Genomic DNA, 8,611 nt, shown 5'->3' with positions numbered 1-8,611 from the left:
CATGGACTTCCCTGGAGACTCCTGATCACAGCAGCTGTCTCCCTGGATGTTCAGAACCTCTTTCCAGGCATAGTCTTGACATTTGGTTTTATTTAGCTTGTGGACAATCTTTTTGTAACTAAGGGGCTGTCTGTGAGGGTTTTTAAAATCCCTGCCTTGAGGCTATGCCTCAGTTTCTTCTTTTAGGTGGGCAAGACTTTGGAAGCTGTTGTTGGGTACCTAGTCTCTGCTGGGCTTACTCCCATCACCCTTCACAGCTGTTTTAATGTGAATCCCAAAGAAATACGGACATATCTCCAATGTGTAGAGACAGAATTGCCTCTGGGCCACACAAAGTCAGGCCTTGGGCATCTCCGAAATTCAGAAGGTCCCAGGATGATGAAAGTGTGAACAGTGTTTATGTCCCAGAAACAGTTGGACTTGAGATATATAAAGACCACTCAGAGGGCTGTGGCCAGAGGCACTGTGGTCTTGGGAGACCCCCGACCTCGACTTGGGTAGCATAGAGTTTTTTTTACTTGCGGCCATCCAGACGATTGTTCTATTCACTGCAAAGCTGGAATCCTGAGCTGGTATGGGTGAAAACACAGCCTGCATCCTGTGTGGTCCACAGATCCTGACTAATAAATAAGGAGACAGAATCCAGGCCACTCGGTCCATTGTGCAGTTGCTGATAGCATGCTGCCTACTGGGTGGAGTGGAGAGTTGGAGACGGATATGTGTTCCAGGAGGGCAGGAATGCCAAGTGCTCTGCAGGAGGTCCAGAGCTGGGATAGGGCTGTCCTGTCTCAGGAGTGCAGGAGCTATAACCCAGATGCACCACAGCCTGGGAAGGCTTGCTCGTCTCCAGAGGCCTAATGGCTACACAAGGAGCTTTAGTCAGCAAGTGTGCAGCACACGTCTAAGCAGAGTTCAAGTGGGCATCCACTGGGAGCTTGTGGGCTGCATCCCAAAGGACTTAGGAACAGATGGTTACATTAAGGAAGATCAGGCTGGGCACAAGCTGAGATTCAAGCTTAGAACTCCCGGGCAGCTCAGAAATCCTAGCTGCCGTCACAGTTCATGACCACTCAGTGCTCGGTTCTTCCTGACTAACACTCCTACTGTTTAGTCTTTGAGAGGCATAACTTGAATTTAATTAGTTCACTTCAGTTTAAATAGCATTTTCTCCTTGGGGGAGCAGCTAGGTAGTCACGTGCTTATGCTCACTGGGCTCTACTGGTGGTGCCCAGTGCTGGGTGAGAGGCCAGAATAGAGACACTCTAGTTCCTGTCATACACTTTCCATTGTAAAGTCCCTTTAGCGCCTCAATTAAAGCCTTCTGCAATCACCCAGGAGAGACTACACATCAGGTGAAACTCTGGTGGGGGAGGGGTGCTGATTTTGGGGGTCTTTCCTTTTGATTCATCGCTCTTCCTTTATTTGGATAGCAGTCTCATCATTATGTGGTCAAGAACATCCAGATATGAACCCAAGTAAATCTACATGTTAAATATTACCTTCAACCTTAATACCAATGATGCCATGTTTGCCTGTTATCTCTTGGATATAAACACAGCTACACTTGAGTGGCCACCAAACCATCCAGCATAGCTTCCTTGGCTGTAAACTGCTGAGGCTGTCAGCTTTAGCACTTTGGATTATTTTTCTTTTCAAGCTTTGCATAGCTATGAGGAGCTCATCAGGGGCAGGGGAAAACAAGGTCACCCTTGACGTATTGCCAAAGTGTGGCCATGGCTTTGAGTTTACCAGTGCTGGGACCTCCTTTAAGAGGTTACTGATAAACTGAGCCATGGTCTAAGGTGGAGGGTCTGTCACCCTGAACCACCAGTTGAATGTCACCTCTGGAGCTTGTTTCAGTTGTATGTAAATTTGTAATCTCAGCTTTCGAGCTTATAGGAGATCGTGTGTTCCAAGCTAACATGGAATACATGGTGAGACCCAGTTTCAAAAAGCAAAAAAACACCAAAAACCAAAAACCAAAACTTAAAAATGTTTGTGTTGGCCGGGCAGTGGTGGCACATGCCTTTAATCCTAGCACTTGGGAGGCAGAGGCAGGTGGATTTCTGAGTTCGAGGCCAGCCTAGTCTACAGAGTGAGTTCCAGGACAGCCAGGGCTACACAGAGAAACGCTGTCTGGAAAAACCAAAAAAAAAAAAAAATATATATATATATATGTTTGTGTTGAAGAAATAATTTCCCTAACTTCTAAGGATATTTAAAATCTAGTTTGGCTTTTCCTGTTTATGGAAGTACATACAAATGTGACCTGTGTTTAAAGTGAACAGCTGATGGGTTTTCTGTGTGTGTGCACTGGGCCCTTTCCTTCTGAGAAATGGCATCCCACTGTTTTTACCTTAGTTGTCCCCTCATGCTGGGTTGAGAATACCAGGGCTATACACAGGACAGATCCCATCTCTTCCCCGACAGTGAATGAAGTGAAAATTGTATCACCCTAAGAACTAATTCTGAGGGGTCATCCTCATTTGGGGGTTCAGGGTAGAGGATACTAAATTGTAAATCTTTGATTCCAAACATGCTACAATCAAAATAGCTTAAATTCATCTCTAAAGCTGTACAAGTTACTATGGGCAGGACTTACTTAGCACAGAAGTAAATGGCCTGGCCTAAGCACCTGTCCAGCCAGACATGGCCCCAGCACCATCTCTCCCCTAAGCTGCTGTATGTTTTCTTTTTCTTTTTCTGGAAAACTCTATATTTCTATTAACATAATGACATCTTCTCCACCTCTGGAAATACAAGGAGACTCTGGTCAAGAAGATGCTGACAGGAGGGGCTTGGACGCTATCAGTTGCTTTCTCCGGTGATGGAAATCAGCTCTGCTTGCCTCAGTGTTGATCTAAAGGGGAATGGAGGCATCAAGGTGATATAGTTGCTGGGGCCTCTCCTGTCTCCAGTGGCAGCCCTTAGCTCTGTCCAGCTTGGGGAAGTCAACTTCAGCCAAGAAGAGCTCAGGGGCATCCAACCAAAGGTTTCGGGTGAGGCTCTCTGGGCCTTGCATAGTTCACAGTGAGTCATTCTCACCCAGGGTCTTCAGTTCCTGGGCTGAGGTTGTTAGGAGCCGCAGTGAGCGTGACAACATTCGCCATTACAAGATGGTGTGGGCATCCTGTGCTCCCACAAGTAAACAACTAACTGCACAGGTGCAAAAGGCAAAAGTGCGCCAAAGTCACTGCCCATCCCCAGGGCATAATATGGGGTGATGAGTGAACAGCTAATCAGAAGTGAACATGCCACTCTAGGGTACTTATAGCAGTGCCTTTCCCGGGCCTGGGGTCTTCCGCTTCAGCTGATACAAGAATAAAGCCTCCCTGTAGTAACTACCCGAACACTGCCTCACATGTCTCTTTCGAGGGCAAAGGGGACTCAGAGAGGGGCGCAGAACATGAGGTGACTGCCAGGAATGGATGTTCTGCCGAAAGATGGAGCCCAGGAAAGACCAGTACCTAAAAATACACGATTCTGGATTTAGCTGCAAACTTGACTTGTCCTGGAGGTCCTCCCTGATGGTAATTACTCACAGGCTATCGTTCACAAGTCATTGCTGGTCTTCATCCTCAGGTAGAAATTGTTGTTGGCAGAGCTGGCTTTTTGCATCCAACTATGTGTCTATCCCAGGCTCGTAGGGATTTGGGAACCAGTGTGGTCCTCCTCCAGCATCTGAAGCAGATTGTCCTCAGTCATGTCCACCAGAGGAGGGATGGGGGTGGGTGGGGACAGTGGCAGATGTTGATGAAAACCTTTCCTTCTGATTAGTTGTCTTTATGCAGAAACCAGGCTGGGCTGGATCTGTGTAGATTCTGGCCTGGCTGTCTGGGCTTGCTGGAGCTCTTTGGAAGCCCAGAGCAGCAGCTCTTAAACCTCACCATCTCATCACACATCAACTATGTCTCCTAGCTCCAGTGCCAGACGCTTTGAATCTGCCACAGCACTGGGAAAATGTTCTAGGCATCCAAAAACGTGGAGAACTTTTCCTGGGTTAAACAAAGGCACCTTGCTGCAGGGTCTCAGTCAGTTCTTAACACAAAGCACTCTACCCAGAACCCTAAGATCTGTCCTGAAAATGCTTTTATTGTGGTGAAGGCTCTGGCCTCAAATCTTGGGTTTCTTGGCTGATTCTGTTTGGCTGATGTCTAAAATTGTACTTGTTTTCTTTGTTTTGTTTTGTTTGAGATAGGGTTTCTCTGTGTAGTCCTGGCTGTCCTGGAACTCACACTGTAGACCAGGCTGGCCTTGAACTCAGAGATCTGCCTGCCTCTGCCTCCCAAGTGCTGGGATTAAAGGCCTGTGCCACCACTGCCCGGCTGTATTTGTTTCCTAAAAAGAACTGTGAACAAGGGCCAGAGAGATGGCTCAGTGGGTACAGTTGCTTGCCCACCAAGCCCAATGACCTGAGTTCAATCCCCAAAACCCATGGGTGGAAGGGTGAAAATGACTCCTGTAAATTGTCCTCTGATCTCTGCATGTACACTGTGTTACACACAAACTTAAAAAAAAATGTTTGAGATATACTGTGTGTGATTCAATGTTTTATTGTTGTTGTTTTCTTTTCTTTCTTTTTTTTTTTTTTAAAGCAATTTGCATGTCTGTCTGGCTTAGGGCATTTCCATTCCATGCCCATTAGGCTGCAGTCCTTTGTCTGCTCCAGATCTGCTTTGGAGTCAAAAGTACATTTTCCTCTCTGGCTTCTGTTACCGCCAGTGATGGGGCAGGACTAGCTTTCCTGCCCTGCTCAGGCTAGGCCACCCAGTGCTGTGACTGGCAGGAGGCATGGTCAGCTCTTCCAGTCTCACACATTCAAGAGACAGCTCACCCACACCCACGCCTCCAGAGCCAGCTCTGCTGTGCTGCCCAGTCAAGCTGTGGGGCCCACTCTCCCAAGTGCTGCAGCCTATGAGGCTATGAGGGCTGGACTAGCTCTTCCGCTCTCAGCCTTCAGGCTGGCTCACCTATGCCTTCAACATTAAGACCAGCTCCACGCTGTGTTGCCTAGGCCAGGTGCAGGGCCTGCTCTCCCAGGTGGTAGAGCCAGTGAGGGGGCAGGGCCAGCTTTCCTGCTCTCATGCCCTTGGGGACAGCTCTCTCAACTGCCACAGGTGGGGAGAGGTAGGGGATGAAGGTGGAGGGCATCGCCCACACCCACACCAACTCATAGCAAACTTGTGCTATTCACCCTTTGGATAATCTGGTAAAAGCCGACCCCTTCTAAGGGAATGCCATGCTACAGCACACAGGCTGACCTTAAACACTCAGTCCTCCAACCTCAGTCTATCCAGTAGCGCTGGGATTATAGGTGGATGTTACCACCCTTAGCAAATTAAAAGTCAGTTCACTGTTTTAAATTTCTTTTCTTCTTTTGTCATTATAGAGATAGAATTTAGGGCCTTACTCACTCTAGGCAAGTGTGCTACAGTGAGCCCCCTGCTTTGTTTTGCTAAAGATTTATTTTTTGTGTAAGCATACGCTGTGGAGGAAACTGAGGCAGTTGGATCTCCTGGAACTGGAGTTAGAGGCAGTTTTGAGCTGTTATGTGGGTTCTGGAACTGACTCTGGGTGCTGTTAACCACTGACCCATATCTCTAGCCTATGCCAGCCCTGTTCCGCACATCTCCCGTGTCCCCTCCGCCCGTGGAAGAGAAACACGAGAGGCAGAATTCGGGTATCACCACAGCGAGGCTTTACTTGTATCAGCAAACGTGAAAGACCGCGGAAGGGCCCCAAGCCTGGGAAAGGCACTGCTATATATACCTTAGAGTGGCGTGTTCACTTCTGATTGGCTGTTCACTCATCACCCCATATTACGTCCCGGGATGGGCAGTGACTTTTGGCGCACGTTTGCCTTTTTGCACCTGCGCAGTTAATTGTTTACTAGTGGGAGGACAGGATGTCCGAGCCATCTTGAAATGGCGAATCACTGCGGCTCCCAACACAGCCCCATTTTAAAAAAAAAAAAAAAAAAAAAAAAAAACCAAAACTGTCAAAATAAGGCCTGGTGTAGTGGTATACACCTTTAATCTCAGTACGTGGGAGGCAGGAGCAGGCGGATCTGTTAGTTTGAGGCCAGCCTGGTGTTCATGTCCTATTCCAGGATAGCCATGGGTACATAAAAAGAGAGATCCTGCCTCAAAACAAAACAAAAAAGTCAAAATAGCACATAAAAATGCTACCGCCTCATCTTTGGTCAATGTATGTATACATGCACAAGGCCAGAGGCCAGTGGTGGCTGTCTGTCTTAATCATTCTTCACCTTAGTTTTAAAAAATATTTAATATGTGTATCTGTGTCTTACTTATATGTATGTGTATTTCATGTGTTGCTGGTGCCTGTGGAAGCCAGAAGTCAGCAATAAATCCCCTGGAACTGGAGTCAAAGACAGTTGTGTGCTGCCATGTGGGTGTTGGGCACTGAATCCAGGTCACTTGAGCCATTGCTCTTGTCTTAGTTAGGTTACTGCTGCTGTGATCAAACACCATGACCAAAGCAACCTGGGGAAGAATGGATTTATTTGGCTCACACTTTCAAACCACTGTTCATCGCTGAAGGAAGTCAGGACAGGAGCTCAGACAGAGGCAGGAGCCGATGTAGAGGCCATGGATCACCAGTCCAGAGATGGCCTCCCCGACAATGGATTGCCCCTCCCCCCATCCATCACTAATTGAGAAAATGCCTTACAGAAGAAAATGGGGGCATTTTCTCAATTGAGGCTCCCTTCAGATGAATCTAGCTTGTATCAAGTTGACATAAGACTAAAGCAGTATAGCTCCAAACCACTGAGTTACATCTCTAGCCCTCCCACCTTATCTTTTGAGAGAAGGTCTCTCATTGAACCCATCTTGACAATTTAACTCAGCCTCACTGTATCCTCCTCACAGGAAGTAAATGGCTGTATAATTTCCAACAGTGATGCTCACGTTCGACCCAGTAAACACTTGTGCACAGGGGATAGTCCTCAGGACAGGTGATGGGGGCATTTCTGAGTTCTGTGTCCATGCTGCCATTCTGGTGTCTGCCTCACCTCTCCCCACCTCCCCCCAACCCCACCCCCAGCACCGGGTTTTGCTAGGTAGCAGAGGCTAGCCTTAAACTTGCCACCCTCCTGCCTCAGCCTCCTAAGTGCTGAGCTCACAGGTTTACAAACACCACATCCAGCTTCTACCTGGTTTTGCACATAGAAGTGTCATGAAGGGACAGAGCTTTGGTTGGAGACCTCAGGGAGTCTGCTCTGGGTCTGGAGCAGCCTCCTTCCCAATTTACCTCTGAGCTCTGCTCACACTTCACAGGAGTGAGCCCAGGAAGGGCCGCCCAGCCTCTTAGTGACTGGTTGCTGCTCGAGCTGTGAGTATATAGTATATGTGAGAACTCTCTAGGCTCCAGCTCTTGGGATGGGGACAGACAGCTGTCTCAGGTCACAGGTAAACTGTCACAAAGGCCTCCCTGCTCAGGGCCTCAGGAGCCCCTCCAGGGGGCCTCTTTCCGGCTTCCTGTGGTGCTGTCTTGACAGTCTTTTCCAGAACTTCCTGTTGACCAGGGTGGGATGGTCAGGGGTCTTTCCACTACTCACACTGGGCCAGGATGCTTTTGGTTTCCCTGCTGTCTGTGTGGACACCTGAGTATGAATTTTGATGCAAGGGCCAGGAAGAGAGGAGAAAACAGTGAGTTTAGCAGGCCATGCACATCAAGCTTACCTACTGTGACTGTTCCCTTTGGGGACATGGACCCTACTCATCATCTCCACAGGTCGGGAGGAGTCCTCAGAACCATGCATCTCCTAGCTGCATCATCATCTCCTGGGTGTCTGTGATGAACCCATGCTCAACAGTGCTGATTTATGGCATACCTGTTCATACCTGTTGTATGTCTGCATGGGGGTGTAGGACCGGTTTGAACCAGAATTTGTGAGAAGACAGGTTAGGGGAGCTGGCCCTGGCTTGCCAGGCTTACTGTTGCCTTCTTCTGGGAGACACTGGAGGGTGCAGGGCAGGGTGGCTTCCTCCTGCTTTGGTTGCAAGCCCATCAGAGTTAAGCTGTTACCCACTGTTTGATTTGTACTTTTATTGGCTCCTGACTGAGGATTCAAGGATGGACAGAAGAAGCTGTTCCTCATGCCTCCTTAGAACGTTGATACTTTCTCCAATAAGCTGCCTGTTTTCTCCCCTGTAGAGTTTGTTCTAGGTGCTAGGACAGAGCTTCAGGAGGGGCTCTCCTTCCCATGTTAAGACAGAAGCACTGTGCAGAAGCCTGATCAAATGGCTTTGAGGGAAGATCCTGAAATGAAAACAATCCCAGGTACCTAAGCCAAGGGCTAACCTCACCAGCCTCTCAGAAGTCAGCTCTAACCAGCCCAGGGTGGCTACTGTTCCTCTAGGCTCAAGTCTATTCTTCTTCTGTGCAGTCTGCTGTTGGAGCTCAAGGGACCTCAGGCTGTTCCTTAAGCCTAGGGCACCTTGTGTTACTGGATCCTCCACCTGTTTGCTAGCCATGTGACCCAGTGTCACCAACGACTCCAGCACATCCTTTGATGGCTCTATCCTGGGCCACCTCAATAGCTCTGCCCAAGCCTTTGCTTATGTTTTAGTTCCTGTCTACTTGT

This window comes from Arvicanthis niloticus, chromosome 6 (assembly GCF_011762505.2).
Source record: "Arvicanthis niloticus isolate mArvNil1 chromosome 6, mArvNil1.pat.X, whole genome shotgun sequence".
Taxonomy (NCBI): Eukaryota; Metazoa; Chordata; class Mammalia; order Rodentia; family Muridae; genus Arvicanthis; species Arvicanthis niloticus.
The sequence above is the reverse complement of the archived record's forward strand: the minus strand, read 5'-3'. Positions refer to the sequence as shown.